This window comes from Schistocerca piceifrons, chromosome 2 (genome assembly GCF_021461385.2).
Source record: "Schistocerca piceifrons isolate TAMUIC-IGC-003096 chromosome 2, iqSchPice1.1, whole genome shotgun sequence".
NCBI lineage: Eukaryota > Metazoa > Arthropoda > Insecta > Orthoptera > Acrididae > Schistocerca > Schistocerca piceifrons.
The window spans coordinates 664,557,868-664,574,732 of record NC_060139.1 but is presented as its reverse complement, the minus strand read 5'-3'; the positions used below and the strand labels follow the sequence as shown (position 1 = coordinate 664,574,732).

Genomic DNA, 16,865 nt, shown 5'->3' with positions numbered 1-16,865 from the left:
ATGATACTAGAGGGAGCTGAAGAGCATAAAGACTGTAGGGGAAGACAGAATTTGGAATACATCCAACAAATAACGGAGGACGTTGGGTGCAAGGGGCACTCTGAGATGAGGAGGTTTACACAAGAGAGGGATACGTGACAAGCGGCATCAAAACAGTCAGTACACTGATAGCCTGAAAAAGAAGAAAACAGCGTGGAGGAAAGGCTACTGTAGACTATCGTAAGTAAACAATACGTTAGTTTTCAAAATGTGTGTGAAATCTTATGGGACGTAACTGCTAAGGTCACCAGTCCCTAAACTTACACACCTAAATTATCCTAAGGACAAACACACACACCCATGCCCGAGGGAGGACTCGAACCTCCGCCGGGACCAGCCGCACAGTCCATGACTGCACCGCCCTAGACCGCTCTGTAACCCTGCACAGCAGTTAGTTTTCCCAGCAGCTTTGGCCTGTTATGGTCACACCCGCTTTACCTGTATGTTAGGTGTGTTGCATACCTATCGGGCGTTACCTCGTAACGATCACTTTCCCTACGTAAGTGAACAGTGTCTTACTGGATTCTCTGATAGCCAGAAGTTCAAAAATGGTTCAAATGGCTCTGAGCACTATGGGACTCAACTTCTGAGGTCATCAGTCCCCTAGAACTTAGAACTAGTTAAACCTAACTAACCTAAGGACATCACACACATCCATGCCCGAGGCAGGATTCAAACCTGCGACCGTAGCGGTCTCGCTGTTCCAGACTGCAGCGCCTAGAACCGCACGGCCACTTCGGCCGGCAAATATAAAATAAACAGCAAAACAAAAATATATCAAACATCGTTTCAGTACTTGGTCGAACTTCTATAAAACACATTTCTGTTATTCATAAACAAGTTTCACATTGTGTATGTAAACTGTACTTAAATCAAAAGGATTTGCTTTGGTTACACAAAAGTGGTGAAGTTACGCAATCAGCTAATTTTCAGTACTCATAAAAACGCAATTTATATTCCTTAAGGATATAAAATACACAATGGAGTAACACTGAATGACGTGTAGTTCTAATTATGTGCAAAGAAAAAACAATCAACGAAACAAGAAAACAACGAGCAGTCGTTGACTCTCAGCTTCTCTCTTACACATTTATTTATGCTTCTTTCCCTTCAAATGCCACCACTGTTACCCGTAATAATACCATTTACTGCGTCTTTAATGTTGTCAAAACTACCGAACTGTAATTTTGGTAGAACGCTACTCTGAAGCAAAGCTTTTGCAAGGAAGGAACCTACCACATTGCGGTAGTGCTGGTGAAGCGGTGCATGGTTAGCGATATCACCCTGGGAACCATTCCGGGAGACCCACAGAGGAAGCGGAGGACGGGCGACGTCTTTTCGCGGACGTTCATTTGTAGTGCGCACGTCCTCGACCTGCTAGTTCTCTGGGAATTGACGATTGCGCAACGCGTTGTCCGTGACGCCCCTCTGCCCGGCCTGCGGCACACGAGATGCCGGCCGTGGAACGGCGAAGGCGCGCTGCCGGCTGCTGTCAGCTTTAGTCTGCACTCAGCAGCGTCTGCACACACACCGCCAGCCGCCGCGCCGCCAGAACCTGCGGGCAGATACCGGCAGCTTATTGGTTAGTTAGTCCACGCCATCTCCTAAAGTGTTGTACCTACCTTCCGCTTTGCTGCTAGTTATCAAGAGGCTTTTGAAAGTTGTTGTGGACGGGTTTTCCATGTGCATTCACTCAACACATCTTTGACTTTCATGAGTTTGCCAAAAGTGACGTTTCATCCATCTCGACGTTTAGTGTTTGAAATTGCACACCTGTAGCCATGTTATTCACGTTGAAATGTGCCTGAAAGAGCTTTCTCTCCGACTGCTGTTGACGAGAGCGTTCGAGGTTAATTTGCTATTTATTGTCGCATACAAATCACATTGAAGTGGTGATCTTTCCATCCCTTCCCTCCGTTATCTGAAGCAAAAACGATAAGCTACTTGCGGTCATAAATGCAGTACTGTACCTAATATTTTCTCTTATCTCCTTTCTTGTGTGATCCTGAGGCTCTAGAAGATTTGCTAATGCTATTTGCTGTAACCTTTTTTTTTCACCTATTAAACGCAGATACAGAAAACAGAATTTTTTTGCAATATCACATTATGTTGAAAGAAGCAGTCATCATCTATGCCACACATCTCTGTAAACCCTGCGCGATTCGACAAGCATTCTAAACAAACGATACGATTACGACTCTGCTGACGAGCAGTTTAGGCGAGAAGATTTTGAAATGTCGTGCTACAGAAGAATGCTGAAGGTTAGACAGGTACATTACGTAACTACGGAGGACGTACTGAACAGAAGTGTGGAGGCAATAAATTTTTGTCACAACTTGACAAAAAGAAGGGATCGGTTGATAGGGTGCACTCGGAGACATCAAGGGATCACCACTTAAGTACTGGAAGGAAGTGCAGTGGGTAAAAGGTTCAGAAGGATACAGGGTTTAGTAGTTACTCGGAGGTGAAGAGACTTGCTCAGGATAGACTAGCATGGAGAGGTGCGTCGAACCAGTCTTGTGACTTAAGGTCACAATATCAACTGTTGTAAATACACTTCTAGAGTGTGTGCCGGCCAACATTGCGCTAGTGCCATAATAGCACATCTAAGCGGCTGTTCGACATCTTCAGTTTGTAGCCAGTCTTTTCACATCCTTTTGTTAGGATTCTGTTCGCGTTGCCAAATCATTTTCTTTACTCACAACTGAACTTATGCATTATTTTAGTAACATATTTCAAAACTGCCTGTGCATATATTAAATAACGCATCATTATACGTCCTTAAGCGCCTCTTTTCATTTATTTAAAGCATTGTCGACGCTTTGTAGTCAGAACGATTTAAAATTCTAATCTAATGCTAGATCTAAAGGAAAGCAAAATTGTTTGTATATTTCAATCCAGGCAGCAGTCTATGTAAGTAACCCATCAAACGAAACGCTTACGGTAGAATAAATGCGCATTTTTAGTATTTGCAAGGACAGATTTGGAACTCGTTACGTAATCACACAAACTACGAACAGTATTGCAACACAAATTAATAATTTAGTCCTCATCTAGTTACTATTTCCTCTTTCTTATTCCAAGTTAGAGTTCCGTTCAGTTTGTTGCGTAGCTGTGGGCTTTCTGCTTCCTATATTCGGAGAAGAGCACAACCTTAGTCTTTCGCTTAAAAGACGTGGCAGTACCCAGAGCATATACATGCCTTTTGAAGGCCAGGTTGCAATTTCGCGCAGTTTGCTCTCGACAACGTCATCCGCGAAAAATTTTAGATTACAACTAATGTCACGTATTATGAGTTAAGTGACGCAATTTGTAGACAAAAACGGCCGTTGCAAAGTTCCACGAGGCAAGTTGGAGTTGTTTCTGTCTGGCCTCAGAGGATTACGGGCTGTGTTGTAACTACGAAGAAAAGACTACTCCAGCTACAAATCGTACCAGCTCTTTACGGGATCGTAGTTTATTTATCAGTAATCACTGCCAGCTGTAGAGCAGTACATGCTCAGGAAACACACAGCTACTCCTGTTCCGTCACTTACGCCTCTGACGCAAGTTCAAAAAATGGCTCTGAGCACTATGGGACCTAACTTCTGAGGTCATCAGTCCCCTAGAACTTAGAACTACTTAAACCTAACTAACCTAAGGACATCACACACATCCATGCCCGAGGCAGGATTCGAACCTGCGACCGTAGAGGTCGCGCGGTTCAAGACTGTAGTCTGACGCAAGTGTTTATGATGTTGTAATCTTAAATCTTATTTACTAATGCCACGAAAGTTAACAGTATAACCAGCATTCTTCGCGTTAACTGCGATACTGTCGCTGTTGACAAGCCTCGATTTTCCGGTTCTTTATCAGTATTTAGTTTATTCCGTTAGTCTGATCAGTACAGTCGAGGATAAACTGTTTGCGGGTGAAACCAGACAAAGAAGGTTACGGCACAGTTATCAACGTGCTGGTAAAAGTATAGTACCCACCTGTAAGCTGACGACCATGATTTGTAGAACAGGGGAGGTTTCCGTTGATAAACAGTATGGCTGCAATTTTAACTTTACATGTGAAGTACTACAATAGAAACGATCGAAAAACGTGAAAGATGACATTCTGAATGACGTTTAGTGCACTGACAACGAACGGGCTCCGTCTATGGGTGCAACGTGTCTTCTACAGGAACACTTCAGTTCATTATACTGAGAATGCTGTGTGACCATTCCGTCAAACGTTTGTTTGCGTATGTCATGGTAGTTCAGTATAAAGGCGGTAAGTAAAATTTTATGACGAAACGCAAGGTTCTGTTTGTTTTAGAGGATTGAGTTTTACCCCAAACCCAGCTAAGAAAATTAAAATTTAATTACACGTAAATAATCTAACAGAAATAATCGATTGTGGCATTTAAAATAACTCTTGCACCCGTGTTCAGGAAATTAATGATCTTTCGAGAGAGTATTTGTTTTTTTGGAGCTTTGAAATTGACATATAAACTTTCTATTTTATTGAATGGCTGTACCAGAGAAGCGAAAAAACTTGTCATAAGTGCTCTTTGTTACAGTAAATTTCCCTTAAATAATTGTTTGACAAAAGGTTTTCAAAGTTATGAATACATGCTTCGTTTTGTAAGGGTTATGACTCTTGTTCTTATACTTAATGGGTGTTGCTTAAGAGTTTAGTGATCGGGACGTTAACAACTTATATACAGTACAATTTGCAGGATGTTTAACTGGAGCACTCAGTTCCGCTTCTTTGTATCTCAGTTTAACGCAACGGCTTCCTGTGTTCGTGACGGAATTTCACTTCAGAACACGCTGAATATGCATGTGGGAACTTCCTTATTTATGCGTATTGGATTCATCAGTGTTCGAAAGGGGTAGGTGAGAAGTAAGGATGAAATCCGACCACCGCCACTCCAGTCTCCCTCTGAGACACTGTTGGTTTGCATCTACGAGCTTAACGGATCCACATCAGTATGTTAAGCTGTTAGGAAAGCCATTTCGCTCCTCCATATGCATCATACTCCTGACGATAGGGCAGTGACTGACAATATGCTGTACATACTTATTCTTTAGACAAACAAGAGGGAAATGTAGAGGAAATGTCTGATCTGGAAATGGAATAAGAAAGAGATGTAGTCCTTCACCGTTGCTGTTCAGTCTAGGCAATGTCGAAAATGAAAGTTCAGGAGAGGGAAGAAAATTCATGCTGGGTACTATCCTCAGTTAGAATTTAATGGTGAATTGCAGAAGCTGCTGATTGGAATGGGCAGATTATTCAGCACACACAATGTATTGACAGTGAACTGGAGAAAAACAAAAAGGAGAAATGATCAGCGATAAACTAAATACCAAAACTGAGTACCACGAAATATGCGAAGCGAAGAGGTTGTACCATCTTGGACTCAAAATAACAAATGACGGACGAAACAAGGACTTAAAATGCAGACTATCAGGAGTAAAGGGCACATACCTGGCCAGTATAAAATATCAGCATTAATTTGAGGAGAAAGCTTCTGACAACGTATGTTTGAAGCAAAGAATGGTATAGAAGCGAGTCATGAACGGTGGGAAAACCGGAAACGAACAGTATTGAAGAGTTTCAAATGCGGTGCTGTAGTATGACATCGAAAATTATGTGGATTCTCAGCAGAATCGGTGAGTAGAGGAACACTACCTAGTAGAAGAGTCAGGATGATAGACGATGTGTGAATACGTCAGGGAATAACTTCAGTCGTGTTAGAGAGAGATGTAGAGGGTAAAATCTGTAGAGGAAGACAGACTGGAAAACATCCAACGAAGAACCGAGGAATGGAGTGAAAGTGCCTTGGCACAGGAAAGGAATTCGTTTCGGGCCGCATCAAACCAGTGAGAAGACTGATGAAAAAAAAATCACTTTTATTGTAAGATTGCATTCATAAAACCCTTCATGACGACAGCTTCATTGTAATGTGACTGTTTTGTACACAGTTTACATGGATAGTAAAAGACTAGATTCCCTTACCTAGTACAAAAACTAAAAAGCGAATTAGAATTGAGCTTAAGAACATACAACGAAGTTCCCAGAACAAATATCTCACGAAATAAGCATCAAACTAAAAAACTACAAAGAACGAAACTCATCTAGTTTGAAGGGGGAAACCAGATGGCGCTATGGTTGGCTCGCTAGATGGCGCTGCCATAGATCAAACGGGTATCAACTGCGTTTTTCTAAATAGGAACCCCCATTTTTTATTACATATTCGTGTAGCACGTAAAGAAATATGAATGTTTTAGTTGGACCAATTTTATCACTTTATCGCTTTGTGATAGATGGCGCTGTAATAGTTACAAACGGATAAGTGCGTGGTATCACGTAACATTCCGCCAGTGCGGACGGTATTTGCTTCGTGATACATTACCCGTGTTAAAATGGACTGTTTACCAATTAGGGAAAAGATCGACATCGTGTTGATGTATGGGTATTGTGAACAAAATGCCCAACGGGCGTGTGCTACGTATGCTGCTCGGTATCCTGGACGATATCATCCAAGTGTCCGGACCGTTCGTCGGATAGTTAGGTTATTTAAGGAAACAGGAAGTGTCCAGCCACATGTGAAATGTCAACCACGACCTGCAACAAGTGATGATGCCCAAGTAGGTGTTTTAGATGCTGTCAGTAGCAGACAAATTGCGCGAGAATCGGGAATCTCAAAAACGTCGGTGATGAGAATGCTACATCAATATCGATTGCACCCGTACCATATTTCTACGCACCAGGAATTGCATGGCGACGAGTTTTAACGTCGTGTACAGTTGTGCCACTGGGCACAAGAGAAATTACGGGATGATGACATTTTGTTGCACGCGTTCTATTTAGCGACGAAGCGTCATTCACCAACAGCGGTAACGTAAACCGGCATAATATGCACTACTGGGCAATGGAAAATCCACGATGGCTGCGACAAATGGAACATCAGCTTCCTTGGCGGGTTAATGTATGGTGCGGCATTATGGGAGGAAGGATAGTTAAAAATCGATGGCAATCTAAATGGTGCAATGTATTCTGATTTCCTAAGTAATGTTCTACCGATGTTACTACAAGATGTTTCAGTGCATGACAAGATGGCGATGTACATCCAACATGATGGATGTGCAGCACATAGTTCGCGTGTGGTTGTAGCGGTATTGAATAGCATGTTTCATGACAGGTGGATTGGTCGTCGAAGCACCATAACATGGCCCGCACATTCGCCGGACCTGACGTCCCCGGATTTCTTTCTGTGGGGAAAGTTTAAGGATATTTGCTATCGTGACCCACCGACAACGCCTGACAACATGCGTCAGCGCATTGTCAATGCATGTGGGAACATTACGGAAGGCGAACTACTCGCTGTTGAGAGGAATGTCGTTACACGTATTGCCAAACTCATTGAGGTTGACGGATATCATTTTGACCATTTATTTCAATAATGTGGTATTTACAGTTAATCACGCTGTAACAACACGCGTTCTCAGAAATAAGTTCACAATGGTGCATTTATCACATTGGAACAACCGAAATAAAATGTTCAGACGTACCTACGTTATGTATTTTAATTTAAAAAACCTCCCTGTCACCAACTGTTGTGAGCCATATGTTTGTGACTATTACAGCGCCATCTATCACAAAGCGAAAAAAGTGGTCCAATTAAAACATTCATATTTCTTTACGAACTACACGAATATGTAATAAAAAATGGGGGTTCGTATTTAAAAAAAAAACGCTGTTGATATCCATTTGACCTATGGCAGCGCCATCTAGCGGGCCAACCATAGCGCCATCTGGTTTCCCCCTTCAAGCCAGACAAGTTTCGTTCTTCGTAGATTTTTCGTTTGATGCTTATTTCGTGAGATATTTGGCCCGGTCACGATCAATGGATCACCCTGTATATACGTGTGTATGATAAACCCCTTCCCTCGAAAATTTCTCTCCTTCATGCCTCCTGTCTGTTGCCACGGATGACATGTCACTGATCTCATATGTACTAAGATTGCAATTTACACGAGGAGCCTATTTGTTTCCACCGCCCTGGTTGTAATGCGTAAGTTCTAATTAATGTTCATCAACCCCACGCCTTCTACAGCTGTTGTCCCCTGTGCAGAAAAACAGCACGTAGATCGTGAATCAGTTATCTTGAGGCTGTAAGAAACTCTTAGCGAGGAACTGATATGTGAATAATTATATTTTCAATTATTTTGTTGATACGGGATGCCACTCGATTTTTATTAGCAGAACACGAAAAACTGCACAATTACTTTCTACTTTTTAGAGTCACAAATAATTTCCGTTCTTTAACAAAATACTGATTTGCGTATTTCCGCAATTACTGTGACACTGTTCTCAACTACATGTCCAAATAACCATACATTGCTAATTAAGTCTCAACCTGATACCGACCGCCGCAGACAACATGTCTGTCCTCCGACACTGTCGAACCAACTCTTATTTGACAGCCGAAACACCTCCCACGCCATGAAAGTTGGGCGCGATCCGAAGATCTTCGAAGTGGTTCGTTTGTCTTTACGTTTACCAGCTGCTTATTATTCTGCTGGTTATTAATACTTGTGAAATAATGGAATGATAGGAAGTTATTGAGAGAGGCTTTAATATGCCGGCCGGAGTGGCCGAGCGGTTCTACGCGCTACAGTCTGGAACCGCGCCACTGCTACGGTCGCAGGTTCGAATCCTGCCTCGGGCATGGATGTGTGTGTTGTCCTTAGGTTAGTTAGGTTTAAGTAGTTCTAAGTTCTAGGGGACTGATGACCTCAGGTGTCAGGTCCCATAGTGCTCAGAGCCATTTGAACCATTTTGCTTTATTGTGAAATGCAAGTAAATACGCTGTTTAGCTTTTTGATATTAATAACAGAATATTATCATTTTGGCGCGCAACTTCCGAACGCAACAGCCAACAATTTAGGTGGCAATTTAGGAGGACAACAATTTAGGTGGTCTTTCTCTCGATACGCGTGCCGAACACACCATCTGTCATCGGTACCTCACACCACATTGTCATCTCAAGGTCGTGGTTCGCCGAAACGCACCGGAGAAGTTAGTTTGTGTGCCATATTGACGGCATGGTGGCTTAAGGAAGTGTCCTGTATGACAGATTGTCAGAACTGCTAACTGTTGCTGAATTCTGGAAACATAAGGAATGCTGCGTGTCTAGCTACTTTCTGATAGCAGCGCATGACGACGGTGTACTTCGTCGAATATTTCGAGGGAATTTGTATGTCGGCTTAGAGGATTAGGAGCTTGAATAAGTGTCAAGAATGTGAGATGCTCGTAACTGTAAACTGTTGTCGGTCTCCGTAAGCGTGCTACATGTGTAGATATTGCATTTCAAGGAGAAGGTGTAGTTCGTTGAAAGGCATCGAGGAAGTTTGTTTGTGCGACGCCTTAACGGCTTAAGCAAGTGTCACGCATTCGTGCATAAGATTCTCAGAACTGCAAAGTTTTGGTGATTCAGTGCGTTATCGAGACGTAAATCCGGTCGCTTTACCTCCTAGGAAGTCATATCGGATCTCGTAACTTTCCGCAAGAAATTAAAAACAAATTCCCTCAGCGTACTCAAATAAGAAAGCTCTCAACATGTTGTGGTTAGTATAACGCACTTAATCAGCCGCAGAGTTAGACCGTAAAGAGTGTCACTACTTGTCGATGTTGTACGGATATACTCTGCAGTCGTTTGGTAATGGATCTTGGTTTTCGTGTAAAACATACTGAACGACAGGTAATAGAGTTCACATTTTCAGTATATAACAGCACCTCACAAGTATGTCACATGCTGTTTATTTTCTAAATTTTGACTGTGATTGTGTATCAGTTGTTTAAGAAATCTGACTGAAATTCACCTTCGAAATACACCATAATAATACACACAAAATGCAAGAAATGTTTCAGTTAGGTTACACAAAGCTGTTATTACTAGTTCTAGCAAGGTAATATTCCGGTCGTCAGTTTATACCGGCCACATGCACGTATTAGAAAACAAGGTAATTGTGATAGTGAAATTTAAAATTTCAGTAAGTAAATAAATTTCTTCACTAACATTTTCATGAGAAAACTGTTTCACGGGATCAACTTTGGTCTACAGTACCGTCGTGGGACAATAATTAACAGGAAATTCACTGCCTCATGTTAACAATTACGAAAAAAGTCTGGATGGGCCTGAATAAAGCATGTTAAGTCATCACGGAAGATAATCGACAGGACTACATTCTTTATAAAGAGGGTGACGTTAAAGTCCGTTAACATTTGAAAATGCGCTAATTCACGGAATAATGTAGGTAGAGACGTAAAAATTGACACACGTGTCTGAAATGACTTGCGGGTATATTGAAACCAAAAGAGTACAAAATCTGGCTAGCAGATGGCGCTATACAGAAACCGGCCAGTGACGCCACACGAGATTTGTGTATAGAATGAGCTGTAGTGAGAGAGACAGAGATCATCCCTAGCGCGGCTGGTAGACACTTGCCAGAAGGTACGACTTTCATGCGGGATGGCTCTTCACCCCATATTGCCACACAAGTGAATGCTCTCTTGCACACAACTATTGGTGAGGATCGTGTGCTGAGCCACCACGTAAGTCATGCGTGGCGTCTCAGGCTGCAGTTCTCAATCCGTGTGATTTTATTAAGGGCTTCTGTGAAGTCGCAAGTTTACCGCGATCGTCCAACGCTATTAGGGACGGCAATTTCTCACCATACCTACTGATATGCTGTACAGTGCAGTTCCCAACATTGTCCCTCGACTACAGGTATTGTGTTGATGAATGACGACCGACATGTTGAGCATTTACTGTAAGGAACATCGTGTTTGTTAAATCTCAATTGTTACGATTTTACTATCTTTCTTGCATCTTATGAAGCGCCTTCTGTTGCTCATTTTGTGCACTTTTTTGTTTCCTGTAAAACCCCATGTAATATCAAGCATTTCACCTTCCTACCTACGTTATACTGGGAACACGTGAGGCAATACTGACCTTACGACTTACCTTAGAAGAAAGATTAAGGAAAGGCAAACCTACGTTTCTAGCATTTGTAGACTTAGAGAAAGCTTTTGACAATGTTGACTGGAATACTCTCTTTCAAATTCTAAAGGTGGTAGGGGTAAAATACAGGGAGCGAACGGCTATTTATAATTAGTACAGAAACCAGATCGCAGTTATAAGAGTCGAGGGACATGAAAGGGAAGCAGTGGTTGGGAAGGGAGTAACACAGGGTTATAGCCTCTCCCCGATGTTATTCAATCTGTATATTGAACAAGCAGTAAAGGAAACAAAAGAAAAATTTGGAGTAGGAATTAAAATCCATGGTGAAGAAATAAAAACTTTGAGGCTCGCCGATGACATTGTGATTCTGTCAGAGACAGCAAAGGACTTGGAAGAGCAGTTGAACGGAATGGACAGTGTCTTGAAAGGAGGATATAAGATGAACATCAACAAAAGCAAAACGAGGATAATGGAATATAGTCGAATTAAGTCGGGTGATGCTGAGGGAATTAGATTAGGAATTGAGACACTTAAAGTAGTAAAGGAGTTTTGCTATTTGGGGAGCAAAATAACTGATGATGGTCGAAGTAGAGAGGATGTAAAATGTAGACTGGCAATAGCAAGGAAAGCGTTTCTGAAGAAGAGAAATTTGTTAACATCAAGTATTGATTTAAGTGTCAAGAAGCCATTTCTGAAAGTATTTGTATGGAGTGTAGCCATGCATGGAAGTGAAACATGGACGATAAATAGTTCGGACAAAAAGAGAATAGAAGCTTTCGAAATGTGGTGCTACAGAAGGATGCTGAAGATTAGATGGGTAGATCACACAACTAATGAGGAAGTATTGAATAGGATTGGGAAGAAGAGAAGTTTGTGGCACAACTAGACCAGAAGAAGGGATCGGTTGGTAGGACATGTTCTGAGGCATCAAGGGATCACCAATTTAGTATTGGAGGGCAGCGTGGAGGGTAAAAATCGTAGGGGGAGACCAAGAGATGAATACACTAAGCAGATTCAGAGGGATGTAGGTTGCAGTAGGTACTGGGAGATGAAGCAGCTTGCACAGGATAGAGTAGCATGGAGAGCTGCATCGAACCAGTCTCAGGACTGAAGACAACAACAACAACAACAACCTACGTCATTCCGTTAAGTACTGAGTTCTCAGACACCCGACCTTTGGGCTACCCAGTAGACGTCCCATTACTACATGTACTCCTAAATTACTACAGAATTGTCACACACACACACACACACACACACACACACACACACACACACACAAATAAAATGCTAAAGAAAATTTAAACGTTTAACTTAAATGTTTGTCGAATAGTACTGTCAGAATCAACATATTTTTGAATCTTTAAACTCAAATTTTATTCTAGTATTTCGCAAGGGCCAGGAATAAGTGCTCTTCCAACCGAATTCGCCTAACCGTTCCGCTTACAAACGTGGTGGGGGTGACGCGTCAACCTGACAGCCAATACGCGCGCCTACGTGTCATCTTTGCCCTGACCCGCAAACTTGGTCTCTGCTAAACTTGTTCACGCTTGGGGGGTTGGTACTACCCTACCCCAGAACGACCATTCATGCAGTGTTACAATCTGTGCCTAAAGCTTTCTGTTAGTTCACACAGTCACTCATTTACACCGTCCAGGCCGCGCAAAGGAAAGGAAAATGGGAAACGTGGCACACAACATAAAAAAATACAATAAATAACACTGTTTAGTCCATTCTCTCCTTTTGGACACCAGCTGAGGTATTACCTGCAAGAGAAGAAACTCTTGTTAATAATTTCTGCGTGCTAGCAAGGTAATAAAACATTGGAACGGTACAACAAGTTCCGTTTGAACGTTGCGAACGTATACACCAATCTAATATTTTTTGTACCGTTATTTTAGCCCCGCTGGGCGCGATTATATTATTAATCGCGACTGTGTCTGTGTTGATGCAGTAACTGCATTTGTTACAATACAATCTCCTTAATGTATGCATCCATGGTGAGAAGGGAGAGCTACGCGAGGAGTACAACGTTAAATTTTTCGTCGATAACGCAATGATTAGAGGGGGAGCAACAGTCTCGGATAGAACAAGGACGTTCTGGAAGTCGTCCATGTCGGTTTCGAAGTATCCATCCCTACATTGGCGATAAGCGATTTGATGGAACTGCGGGAAAAAGGAATATGAGTGGCGTACGGGGGTCTGAATGTGTCTTCTCCCATATGTGCATATCTGTCCAGTATGACACGCGAGAGGACCAGTCTGCAGTGTGGGGTCACCCTGTTCAGCATGTCAGCTGCTTGCAGCCGCTTGCGTGGCGGTCTCAACCCGCAAGGCGAAGACAAGCAAAAACAAAGCGGCCACTGTGAGGTCGAGCGCGTGAAGCTGTCCGTGGCCTCTCAGATGGGTGCAAGGTTCAGCCGAGAGTCTTGGCTTTTACGGCTACGAGAAAGACCCAACATCACCGCTGAAATAAGGTGATCTCACTTCACTGCAAAAACTGTTGGTCAGGTTTGTCGCCATCATGACGTGACTGACCTTTAAGTCACAGGTGGTCTTGCCTATGCTGCTTCAGCATAGTGTTGGGTTAGTTCTCTTGCCGACTTCCCTCATTTTGTTTTTTACCAATGACAACATGACTGCCTTTTTACGTTTTTTCCCTTTTTCCGTTTTATTGTTCTGACTTTACTGAGTTGTCCCATTAGCGGAATGGCGCATATTTGAAACAAGGGACTGATGACCTTGCTGTTTGGTCCCTTAAACCTCAACCAACCAACCAACCAACCAACCAACCAACCAACCAATGACGTAACTGACATTGTGCAGGAGTCTAACGGGCGGTTCTTTTGCAATCTTACTATAACTCTCACACACAGCCGTTTTGTCTCAAGGGCACATTTCAAATACGAGAGCGTGCTGTAAAGGAATGCATCCGAATATTTTATATGAAAACTCTTAAAGCTTTTTAAATAAAACAAACTTCATTAAGGTTCTAAACTTTTTTCTTCATGTCAGCGTATTTGTAATACTCTGCCGCTAGAGGGATCCAAATTGTAGCATGTGACATGCTGGTGTGAGGCGCAACCATGTCGGCACGTGAGAAATAGCGTGCTGTAATCCGGTTTAGAATTAGAAAATTTTGTCCGCACCGGGAGCACCCTGTCTTTCAGCATGCCATTGTCAGACCACACACGAGCGCTGCGACGTCTACAATAATCAGACGCCTTGGTTTCACTGTCATCGATCGTCCTCCACACAGCCCCGGCTTCGCCCAGTTTTCATCTGTTGTGAGCGTGTGGGTGCTATTCTGTCATTCGGCGCAACGGATTAATCTGAGATGTACCCTTTACCCTGTGGCTTCTGCAAGATGCAATTTCCACCCCCACACTACTACAGAAATCAGACAGACGCTCCTAACGTTCCAAAGAGAGATGCCTGAAAAACTTTCAGCAATATGTATCTTCGGGAGTAGTCCGCTGTAAGAAAATGACACAAAAATTCACAAAATTTCTTACGTAACTAGTGGGATACTTGGGTACTGGATTAGTGCAAGTTAGTGTAAGAAAAACATGAAACTAACGAAAATTATTATTTATTTTGCTAAAATTCTGAGAAATCACAATGGCACTTTTAGTTATGAACTGAACAAGTTATTTTTGGGTTCTTTTCGGAATGTGAAGTTACCTCTCAAGGATAGGATTCGCTAATTAAATTTCCATACAAAGTTGAAGATTGTTATTGACTTGGCAGAATGGCTGAGAGCCGCGCCTACTCAACTTGAATAATTATCCGTTAGAATGTTGCTAGGTACGGTCGAGGCTGTCGCGTGTGAAATACAGTGAAGTGTACTGTTGTGGAGGAAATATGGGGCTCGCAAGAGCTGTAGCGCACAATACCATAAGCTGCGATGACTGCTGTCTGCGCCACTTGCTGCTGACAAATAAGATAACTCTCGTTCTATCTGGATTGACCTTCGCCAGTCAAACTCTCTCTACGCCTTGATGAAGTAAAGGACTCCTATTCGCCCCTAGTCTAACTATTGGCGTGGTACACCAGTCAGATAACCAGTCCACCGCGATGCCACTCTTAAATTCGCTCGCAGGCATTTAACTATAACTCTGTCCATTTACACCGCACAATAAGTGTGGCAGCCAACGCAGTGATCAACGCTTAATCGCATGGACTCTATATTGAACCGCACTTTGATGCGCTGTTGACCGAGGTGCTCTTACAGTGAAGTACTGAGGAGAGACTTGTTCCTCACTCTTTGAGTGCACGTACGAGCGCACACGCTCTCGTTACGTGTTCTCGTTCCAAACACGGTCTCGTCACGTGCTCTCGTTCCAAGAGCGACAATGGAACGGCCCCTCTCCACGCCAGACGTGAAGGGGTATATCTTTCGGTCTCTTCCATTACTCCTTCAGCCCAAGGCGTCAGAAATATCGTCTACCAATCAGTATTGCTCTTCTAAAACGGGAGGATGACGTTTCGTTTAAGGTGACCAATCCGGAAATCTGTAGCATCGGCGCTTGGCGTTTGCTGTCTCCCTGTGAAAACCTCTGAAACTGTGTGCTCTGTTTCTAAAGAATGCATGGGCTGGGCGTTCCCACACAATTTAGCGGAATTTGCTTTTAAGCCGAACACGGGCTCGTTCTTCCTTTCACTCAGGCTAATGCTGTCCGCTCCATGGGCGGACGAGGTTGACTCGTCCTCTGAAGGGACCGGTCTCCCGTCGTGCAGTCTGTCTCTCTCGAACTAAAAGCTCCTGTGACCGTCGTGTCTGGAATGTATGTGTGTACACCAGCCTCGAGTATTTCAACCACAGTGAGATTACTTGTTATTTGCATATCGTTTACATGAATTCATACAACACTGACTTTATCTTACCGAGTTTGGGTTCGAATGAAGCGTCTTGATGTGCAGAATATAATTGTGAGGGCGGAATATGTAAGCAATGAAGGTCAGGAGACCACGACGTCTTACACTGTTCCCAAAACTTAAATAACACACTCGCGGACTTCATGTTGATAGTGATGAAGCAATGCAAGCAGAGGTGAAGTTGTGGTTCCATCAACAAAGTCGAATGTCCAACAGTGACGGTAGGAACAAACTGATCTCTCGTTAGGAGAAACCTGTTCATCACCAGGGTGACTATGTTTAGAAATAAATATATAGAGATGAAGAATAAAGATGTAAAATGTTAATGACGTGTATTTTATTTAAAAAGTTGTAAGAGGCATTACTTTTCAGTGCGCCCTCGTACATACATCGCAGCAACTTAATAAACCACCGTACCTCACGTATAATGCTCATTTTCGGTGTATTGTGAACGCGGTTATTAAATATACACTTAGTGTCGAACGATTACTATAGTCGAGATTCCGCCAGTGGTCTCATTCAAGAGAATTTTACTTTTCGTATGGAGTTTACCTCTGGAGAGTGTTTTTAACATGGTCCTCTGGGTAGCCTATCTGGTTTTAGGTCACATGGAGACAGATACTTACGAACTCCACTATCAGTGGGCGTTAAGTTTTTTCGCTATGGGGTAAATGCGCCAATAATTTTTTAAAAAATGTGCTCACCGTTAGTACACGAGCACGATTAGCATTTAACGTCCCGTCGACGAGGTCATTAGAGACGAAGCTTACGTTCAGATCGTTTTGTCAAGGATGTGGACTGCAATCGACAGTGCCCTTTCAAAAGAACCATCCGGCATTTGCATGGAGTGAAGTGAGGAAATCACAGGAAAGCTAACTCTGGATGGCTGGACGTTGATGCGAATCTTTGTCCACCTGAATGCGAGGCCAGAGTATTATCCACTGTGTCA

The 16,865-nt window shown here is 42.8% G+C and overlaps 1 protein-coding gene across 1 annotated transcript in view; it reads left to right on the top strand.

Annotated features, from left to right (window-relative positions):
• The first annotated feature begins 1,504 nt into the window (after positions 1-1,504).
• Positions 1,505-16,865, top strand: part of LOC124775076 — a 50,763-nt gene continuing 35,402 nt past the window's right edge. The window contains exon 1 of the mRNA XM_047249880.1: positions 1,505-1,621. The gene's annotated coding sequence lies outside the window, so the exon portion shown is untranslated. The remainder of the gene's footprint in view (positions 1,622-16,865) is intronic.